Raw genomic sequence first — 9,936 nt, 5'->3', positions numbered from 1 at the left:
AGTATGTCATATATAGGGCCCGCACGCAGAGTGCAGCAGTCAGGAGTATGTCATATATAGGGCCCGCACGCAGAGTGCAGTGGTCAGAGGTATGTCATATATAGGGCCCGCACGCAGAGTGCAGTGGTCAGAGGTATGTCATATATAGGGCCCGCACGCAGAGTGCAGTGGTCAGAAGTATGTCATATATAGGGCCCGCACGCAGAGTGCAGTGGTCAGGAGTATGTCATATATAGGGCCCGCATGCAGAGTGCAGCGGTCAGGAGAATGAAATGTAGAACAGAGTGTATATCTAGTACAGGGGTCAGTGTAACACACAGCACTCAAGAATGTGTATCGAAAAGAACGTAGGACTCACACACGGTACCGAGCTCAGAAGTAAGTAACACACAAGCCAGGAGTGATTTAGCCTGCTGGAATCCACCAAAATTAAATATTTGTTCTTCAATTTGACCATGCTAGGCATGAAAGCACACCCATTGCAGCGTGGTCAGCTTTTTTGTTGTGCTGGGAGAACAGCCTGCATGTCCTCCAATGATCAGGCTTCAGCTGACAAACCCTCCCTCTCCCTCATAGCCATTCACTGGGAATATCAGTGCACTGGTGTTTCTCTACCCCCATCTCTCTAAACCCCTTATGCAACTGAGAACAAAGACTATGTGGTCACTTTTTAAAAAAGAGGTATTTACTGTGTGTGTGTATATATATACTGTATACACACAAATGTTTTGCCTTTAATTTCTATTTTACACTGAATGGGTTGTTTTACAAGGTAAAGGTACTTTAAACATTATAGGATATATTTGTGGAAGGAACAACTCAGTCAGAGATGCACAGACTTGTATGACCTCATTCCATAGTAGAAAGTAAATTCATGAAAAGTCCACAAGTAAATGAATGCAGATGTAAATGAAATTTAAACCTTAACATTACAGAGATTTATTTTGCACAATAATTTACTCATTACTTTAAATACTGTTCATTTATACCAGTTACTGCCTTCAAGGAGCTTACAATCTAAGGGCCAATTTAGACAGGAGTCAATTAACTTATCAGCATGTCTTTGGAGTGTGGGAGAAAACCTGAGTAACCAGAGGCAACCCATGCAGGCACAGAGGGAACATGCAAACTCCATGCAAATAGTGTCTTGGTTTGGAATCGAACTAAGGATCCTCAATCAGGAGTGCCAAGCACTAAGTCCCTGCACTGCTCTTTACTTTTTGCAATTGCCCTCTAACTCATACTTATTTATGACTATTTTATTTGTTCAGTTTCTACTTTTCTTCTCTTTGAAACATTCTACAATTTTAATTTATACATACTGTATACATAATACCAGTGTAAAAGCATTTGTATTCACCTGTTGATTATCATAGCAGGTGCGAATTGTAGCAGAAGAGAATAAAATGCTTCTTCAGCTTTGATAATCAATCCAATCAAAATGACATGGTATAATAATTATCTGTACCAAAGCAAAACAGTAAGAAAACTCTAAAGATGTCTCCATCCAAGCCATCTAATTAAGGCAGCTTGTGTGATAAAAAAAATGTGATGCTGAAGAGCCCCAAGCATTCAGCTGGGCTGGAATAAATTTGACAAGCATGCAGCACGACAGTTTCTATTAATGTATTGTTTAAAACAAAAATAAAAAAATAACTAACATTAACATAACCATATCATTTCAATGTATAAGTTTGCAATCAAAGCTACTTACTATGTTCTATATATATATATATATATATATATATATATATATATATATTTGGTGAAATCTTTAGTGTCTGTGTAGCTTTGGGTGTGCCAAAATATGTCTGTAGCCCTGTGGGGTTTAAAATGTAGGGCAGCATTAGGCAAAAACGTTAAGGTATATTGTTCATTACAAGAACAAATATATATAGTAATTTTAAAATATAAAATAGAATTATTGCCTCTCAGAAAACAAAATACGAGCTCTAGTATTATTTATAAGCCCTTCTGTACTTAGTTTTCTCTTGGTCCCCCTGCAACATCCCACAAATACCTGCTAACACCTAATGCAGCTTTCTGTGATCGGGTGGCAACAGCCCTGCACTGCTCCTGAATTAGAGCTGAGTTGCCACTCTCATGTAAGCTGTGCCAGGCTGCACTACAGTGAGATGAGATGTTGCAAGGAGTGTGGCTATTAGCGTTATCACTGCTGTTATACAAGCCTGCACCACGTCAATCAGTACATGGCCACATCTAGTTCTTCCCACTACTTTTTGGATTGACAGCGCTGCCTCTGTTGCTGAAACCTCCCACTGTGAGCTGCAGTGCCTGGGAGGTGGAGTGTATGAGACACAAAAAAAGCAGGAAGTGGCTTAGTCAGGGAAGGTAAAAGAATATTCTATTTCCTTTATGAGGCTTGTACATCACATAGTACCTGGATTTGATAGTTGATAAGACTGTCATACTGGAGCCTTTAGTTATACGCTAATATTTCTATCATTATTGTAATTTTTGTTACAGGTTAACAAAGTTCTTAATAAACACTTTATTCTTGCTACTATTACAGCTGCACAATTTTATATTAAAATTAGCCTAGCCTCAAATACATGCTGATACTGGCTAAGTATGTGTAAGTATGACACCTGAAGGTATTTATAGAGATCACAGAACTTCACTGACAATGCCTTCATCTGCTTTCCTCTCCACAAGAACACTGCTAACTTTTTTCAAATGTAATCCCAGTTGTTATCCACTTTTTGAACTGAGATACTGACTCAAAGATGACTTTTATGTATGTAAATGCTGGCACTTGTGGAGTTTTTTTGGCTGTTTTCACAAATGTCTGACACGATCAACCCCATCTACAGCTACCTGTGAATTGCTGCAAAGTGACAGCATTACAGTCTAAATGAGCTCTGAGGTTCAAGAGATTTTAAGTACAATTAATATGTGATGTGCAGGCCTTATAAAATGAGGCTTGTAAATCAGAAGTGACAATGCTGATAGCAACACTTTCTGAGACATCTTCTAATCATACTGTAGTGCAAGAAGTCACCACCTACCTGATAGTGGCAATTCTGCTGTAAATTCAAGAGCTGGGCAGCATTGTTGCCACCTCTCCATAGGAAGCTGCATTAGGTGGACTTCACCGGCAGGCTCAGTAGGTATTTGTGGGATGTTTCAGGGGGACTAATAGAAAACTGTAAGTGCATATGCACTTCTAATTTAGTTTTGCAGCACATTTTATTTTACCCAAGGCCATAGTTTACTTCCAGCAATGCTTTCTTCTGCCTGTAGTAGACTGATGACATCATCTCATCCTAAGCAAAGCCACTACAGTAGTGCTAAAGTACTGCTTTTATGCTTTTAGGCTACTCAAACGTCAAATAGATAGCAGCACGGGATCCTCATTAGTAAAATGATAATAATTTATTAAACAAGAAAAAATAGTACATTTACATAATACATTTTTGATATATAGCATAGAAACTGAATAGGAGCACTGCAGGACTGTCAGCATGTATCAGCAGTACAGAGGCTTGTGGAATGCAAAGCTTTCAGTGTGGATCGGCATTAGTGCGTATCTTATCCTGCCGGCTCACAGAACCTGGGTTTGACAGCTGTCAAAAATCCCACCAATGTTCAGCGTTCTGCACTGCAATGCCTGCCTTGTGGTGGATAGTGGGGGGTGGTGCTGAAACAGGGTAGTACCGCGTTTCAGAGAAACATTCCTCCTTTGTCAAAAGTCCCTGTGATCTTCCCAGATCCATTTTGGCAAGCTGAAGGACCTCTGGTTTATGGAATAGCCCTGATCTAAAGTACCTTGTCCCTGTGACTGTTTCCTGGAAAGCTGGACCTTGTAGTGCGCCTAATTGGTTTGTGCATTTTTTATGCTTTTAGACTAGGTTCACACTATTGTAGTTTCCGTGCAGCCGTGTTTGCATGAGCACAGCAGACCATACATTTGAATGGGTTGCTCTATCTACGGAAAATGCAGGGAAAAGGTCCTGCACCTTTTCCAAAATCGCAGCCACAGGGAAACTGCATGGTGCGATTTACATATAGTACCACACCCGCATGTGAACAAAGCCTTAAACTGTAAAAGGTGTACCTTTAAAAACAAATAAATGTTGGTGAAGATTGGGACATGTCAGGTATTAATTAATGCAGACCTAAGAGGTTCACTTTAAGAAACTCTAAAATCTTTTATTGTTATTTTTTTTTGCTTATGTATGTGCTTGGTAGGTACAATCTTGAACTTTCCTGGTTGTGCCCACCTACAATGGTGTAAACCCCAAACCTGCTCTTGATTTTGCAGTCAGTCGATCCACAGGATGACACCAATTAGCCATTACAGATGAAGCCCAGCTTTGTTGTGTTGGAGAACTGGTTGTCATAATGGCTGGCTATACTGGTTCTTCTCACGGGAATTTCTTGTAGGTATACAACTACAAAGACATAATGGAGGCATCCCCAGGAAAAAGAGTCACCTGTGTGCTATGTAAGGTTTGAAACAGATTCCAAATATGCTCAAGATTTCAAGGGAAACCCCAAAAGCAGCTGTGAAAAGCTAATACCAGAAATCTGCTGGAACATGGCATTGCAACAATCCTGGAATCTGCTGGTGGACAGTGGCAGAGGGGTAAACTATACAGCTGAAGTTGACCTATAGAACGGACGTTGTGTTCACACACGACAAAAATTTTAGAGCCTGCACATCCAGTTTTTGTCGTTCGAAAATTTGGAATCAGCTGTTCGTTCGACTGACAAAATGTTACTTCTGATTTTCTGATCGTGTGTATGGGCCTTAAAAGACAGGAATTCCACTCATTTTTGGAAATTTCCTCTAACTTCCTGTTGCACCTCCAGGACAGTAGATGAAAGGAAACTTCCCCAGTGAACACAGATAGCATAAAATAACCTGATAGGCTTTAACCATTCCATATTCCATATTTGCACTTTAAGCGCTGACTCCTAAGAAGAACAGTAAGTCAATTATTATTATTATTATTATTATTATTAATTTATTCTTTAAAACAGACTTGAAGTCATATTTGCTGGTAAATATTGACAAAATTAATGTATGCCATATAAATTATAGCTTAAGCAGGAAGGAGAAGAGAGTGGGATGACAGGATGAAAACTGAAAGCCCTAACTCTAGGTCATTGTATGCTCTCCAAGAATTGACTTTGTAGTGACAGTAAGTTAAAGAGGCAGAACAAGACAAGATGTGCCACTTGCTCACGGACATAAGCACATTAACTGGAGGAATGGCAGCTTGGTATGGTAAATAATGTGACAAAGAACAAAAATGTTTCAAAAATGTAAAAAACTAGGTAAAGTTCTTGGTGTAACCATCCTCCATTTATATGGGAGAAAGAAAATTCACAGCTACTAATCACTTTAACTAATATAAAGGCCAGTTCATTCTAGTGATCCTCAAAGTGGGCGCTATATAACAGTGGGTTTTAACCCAAACAGTATTATATACACATACAAGATAGCATTGACCAAGTCTTCCGGATACAATTTAAATAAAACTTTATTTAAACATAATAAAATATCCTAAAACATATCCAAATAGCATACTCGTTTAGTAATCATATTACTGCTAATATAAATACTAGAATAAAGGCCCACATAGACATAAAAAGATGCTACTCACCCCAAAGAATATACAAGAAAGAAATTGAATTCCCCCAGGGGTTTTTATGCAGAAAAAATAGATCTAACAAGTGCAAAAATTGTTAGAAAATTAATGATTTTATTGTTACAAAAATTACAACCAACAATGGCCTAAAATATGAGCTCTGGTAAAATTGCAACCCCAATATTACACAGAAATAATGTTAACTCTGATAGAAGCAGGTTTTAACTTTTATCTAAGGGATTTTATCACTGTTGATCCTGCCAACAAATACCCCAACACATTTCGCTTACAAAAAAATTGCAATCTTCATCAGGGGGATTGGGATATCTTCAGTCAATGGGAAACAGGGTTTTAAACCAGAGCAATTTAAATGAAAATACAGGACTTTTACTTAGTCACTCTGACCGACAGGATGGCAGGGCTCAGCATTTAGGCTTACGAGAGACCATATATATGGGTGCCACGAGGGGGGGAGAGGAATTGTACTCCTTAAGGGTGTGGACAATTTGTCTATTCTAAAAAGGATCCCATATCTAAAACAAAGTGGATTTTGCTGGTCTTTTGTTTGGTACCTGAGATATCAATGAGAAAATGGCATGCCCCTAAAGAGCTCTACATGCACCAGATAAACCACATGCTTGCTTCCAGCCAAATGTGCATTCGGGCCGGTTGGTACTACTAGTATAAATAATGTTTCTGTGTACGTTAGAATAGATAAGAAGTAACATTTGACATTAAGGTGATGTTTGGTGAGGAATTATTTAAAATGGCCAAACATATGATATTGCAGTATCCCTTGAAAAAAATGGTATTGCCGGTGAAATGTCGGGACAGACAATCTCCTATAATTAAGGATCCCTAGTGACATTCTTTTTGATCTGGGGGAACATGTAATAAAGTCTCAGTGCAAGACTTTTGTTGTCCCCGGTAGGCAGACTGTTTAGTCGCAAGCAGAGGAGTGCAATAGAGGAGGGACGTGTTCTAAAGTCGGCTAGACCTAGGAAAGGGGAATAGTTTGGATCGTTTGAAAACTTTACAACACTTACTATACAGGTTTTGCAGGATCTGGAATTTTTACATAATCATGAGCAGTCAATACCTAATATAGAGACAAACAGAATGGTATATGACATTGGTTTTTAGGCAGATCAGCAAGGTAGGAACTTCTGCGTTATGGCTTTTAAAAGGGTCCAGTACACAAGTGCACAGATTAAAAGGGGATCAGTTTTTTTCAGGCAGGAGAATGTTTTTCTGCATATGTGTTTATTATATGTTTTATTACATTTAAACAAAATATCTTATCATTATTAAAAAGGCCTGGCAGTGATACTTTGCATGCATATACAGTGCTTTGAAAAAGTATTCATACCCCTTGACATTTTCCACAGTTTATGATGTTACAACCAAAAACGTAAATGTATTTTATTGGGATTTTATGTATTCACCTAAACTTACAGGAAAGCAATAATCAGAGAAGCAGCCAAGAGGCCCATGGTAACTCTGAAGGAGCTGAAGAGATCCACAGCTCAAGTGGGAGAATCTGTCCACAGGACAACTATTAGTCGTACACTCCACAAATCTGGCCTTTATGGAAGAGTGGCAAGAAGAAAGCCATTGTTGAAAGAAAGTCTCATTTGCAGTTTGCAAGAAGCCATGAGGGGGACACAGCAAACATGTGGAAGAAGATGCTCTGGTCAGATGAGACCAAAATTGAACTTTTTGGCCTAAAAGCAAAACGCTATGTGTGGCGTAAAACTAACACTGCACATCACTCTGAACACACCATCCCTACCGTGAAACATGGTGGTGGCAGCATCATGTTGTAAGGATGCTTTTCTTTAGCAGGGACAGGGAAGCTAGTGAGAGTTTATGGGAAGATGGTTGGAGCCAAATACAGGGGCAATCTTAGAAGAAAACCTGGTAGAGTCTGCAGAAGACTTGAGACTGTGGCGGTAGTTCACCTTGCAACAGGAAAACCACCCTAAACATACAGCCAGAGCTACAATGAAATGGTTTAGATCAAAGCATATTCATGTGTTAGAATGGCCCAGTCAAAGTCCAGACCTAAATCCAATTGAGAACCTGTGGCAAGACTTGAAAATTGCCTTTCACAGACGTTCTCCATCCATTCTGACAGAGCTTGAGCTATTTTGCAAAGAAGAATGGGCAAAAATGTCACTCTCTAGATGTGCAAAGCTGGTAGAGACATCCCCAAAAAGACTTGCAGCGAAAGATGGTTCTACAAAGTATTGACTGGGGGGGCTGAATACAAATGCACGCCACACTTTTCACATATTTATTTGTAAATAATGTTGAAAACCATTTATCATTTTCCTTCCACTTCACAATTATGTGCCACTTTGTGCTGGTCTATCTCATAAAATCCCAATAAAATACATTTACCATTTTGGTTGTAACATGACAAAATTTGGAAAATTTCAAGGGGTATGAATACTTTTTCAAGGCACTGTATAATACTGCTTGGGTTAAAATCCACTGTTGCATAGCACCCATTCTGAAGATCACTAAGACAGTCAAAAAATTAAAACAAACACGTGACTTCAACAACAGCTATGAGTTTGTATTCTTTTAACCACTTGCACACTGGGCACTTATACCCCCTTCCTACCCAGGCCAATTTTCAGCTTTCAGCGCTCTCACACTTTGAATGACAATAACTCAGTCATGCAACACTATACCCATATGAAATGTGTGTCATTTTTTCACACAAATAGAGATTTCTATTGGTGGTATTTAATCACCACTGGGTTTTTTGTTTTTTGCACTATAAATAAAAAAAAACGAAAATTTTGTAAAAAATTCATTTTTCTTTGTTTCTGTTATAAAATTTTGCAAATTAGTAATTTTTCTCCATAAATTTTGATCAAGATTTATACTGCTACATATCTTTGGTAAAAATAACCCATATTAGTGTATATTATTTGGTCTTTGTAAAGGTTTTATGCTATGTCAGAAAATTGTCGGAAATTCCAAATGTCAAGAACGCAGTGACGTACAACATGTACGATGAGTCGAGAAAAGTTGAAGTTCAATAGCCAGTGCGGCTCTTCTGCTTGATTCCGAGCATGCGTGGACTTTTCTGCATCGGAATTGTGTACACACGCTCGGAATTTCCGACAACAACTCTAGTTGTCGGAAAAAATTTGAGACCCTGCTCTCAAACATTTGTTGGTGGAAATTCCGACAACAAATGTTCTATGGAGCATACACACGGTCGGACTTTCTGATAACAAGCTCACATCCAACATTTGTTGTCGGAAAATCCTATCGTATGTACGGCCCAATAGGGTCTACAAACTATGGTGCCAATCATTGAAATCTGATCACATCTGATCAAACCCGATGTTCGGACATCTAAATTCTTAAAACACTAACAAGCCAGGAAAGTACAAATATCCCACAAATGACCCCTTTTTGGAGAGTAGACAGTCCAAGGTATTTAGTAAGAGACATGGTGAGTTTTTTGAAGTTGTAATTTTTTCCCACAAATCTTTGCAAAATTACGATTTTTTTTCCCACAAAATTGTCATATTAATAGGTTATTTCTTTCGCAAGGCACATAAATACTGGCAACTACACCCCAAAACATATTTTACGGCACTAATGGGCACTGATGAGCAGTATAGTGGCACTAATAGCACTGTAGTTGCCCCGTAGGGCAGTGATGAGCACTGTAGTGGCACCGTAGGGCACTGTAGTGGCACTGATGGGCCTTGTAGTGCCACTGATGGCCCTGTAGGGCACTGATGAGCACTGTAGTTGCACTGATGGGCACTGTAGGAGCACTGCTGGCACTGTAATGGTAATGATGGTACTGTAGTAGCACTGTTGGCACTGTAGGAGCACTGATGGCGCTGTAGTGGCACTGATGGCACTGTAGGAGCACTGATGGCACAGTAGGAGCACTGATGGCACTGTGATGGCACTGTAGAAGCACTGAAGAGCACTGTGATGGCACTGTAGAGCACTGATGGCACTGTAATGGCACTGATGGTACTGTAGAAGCACTGTAGGAGCACTGATGGCACTGTAGTGGCACTGATGGCACTGTAAGAGCACTGATGGCACTGTAGGAGCACTGATGGCACTATAGTGGCACTGATGGCACTAATGGCACTGTAGGAGCACTGAAGGGCACTGTGATGGCACTGTAGAAGCACTGAAGAGCAATGGTATGGCACACAGGATCATGTCAGCTCATGCTGCTGTGGTGTTTCTCTCTCCTCTCCTTACACCGATACAGCATGTGGGACGAAGAGAGAGAAACCCCGCAGCAGCATGAGCTGAACCAGCCATG

Source organism: Aquarana catesbeiana, linkage group LG04 (assembly GCF_042186555.1).
Source record: "Aquarana catesbeiana isolate 2022-GZ linkage group LG04, ASM4218655v1, whole genome shotgun sequence".
Classification (NCBI taxonomy): Eukaryota; Metazoa; Chordata; class Amphibia; order Anura; family Ranidae; genus Aquarana; species Aquarana catesbeiana.
Note: the sequence above shows the minus strand (reverse complement) of the source record.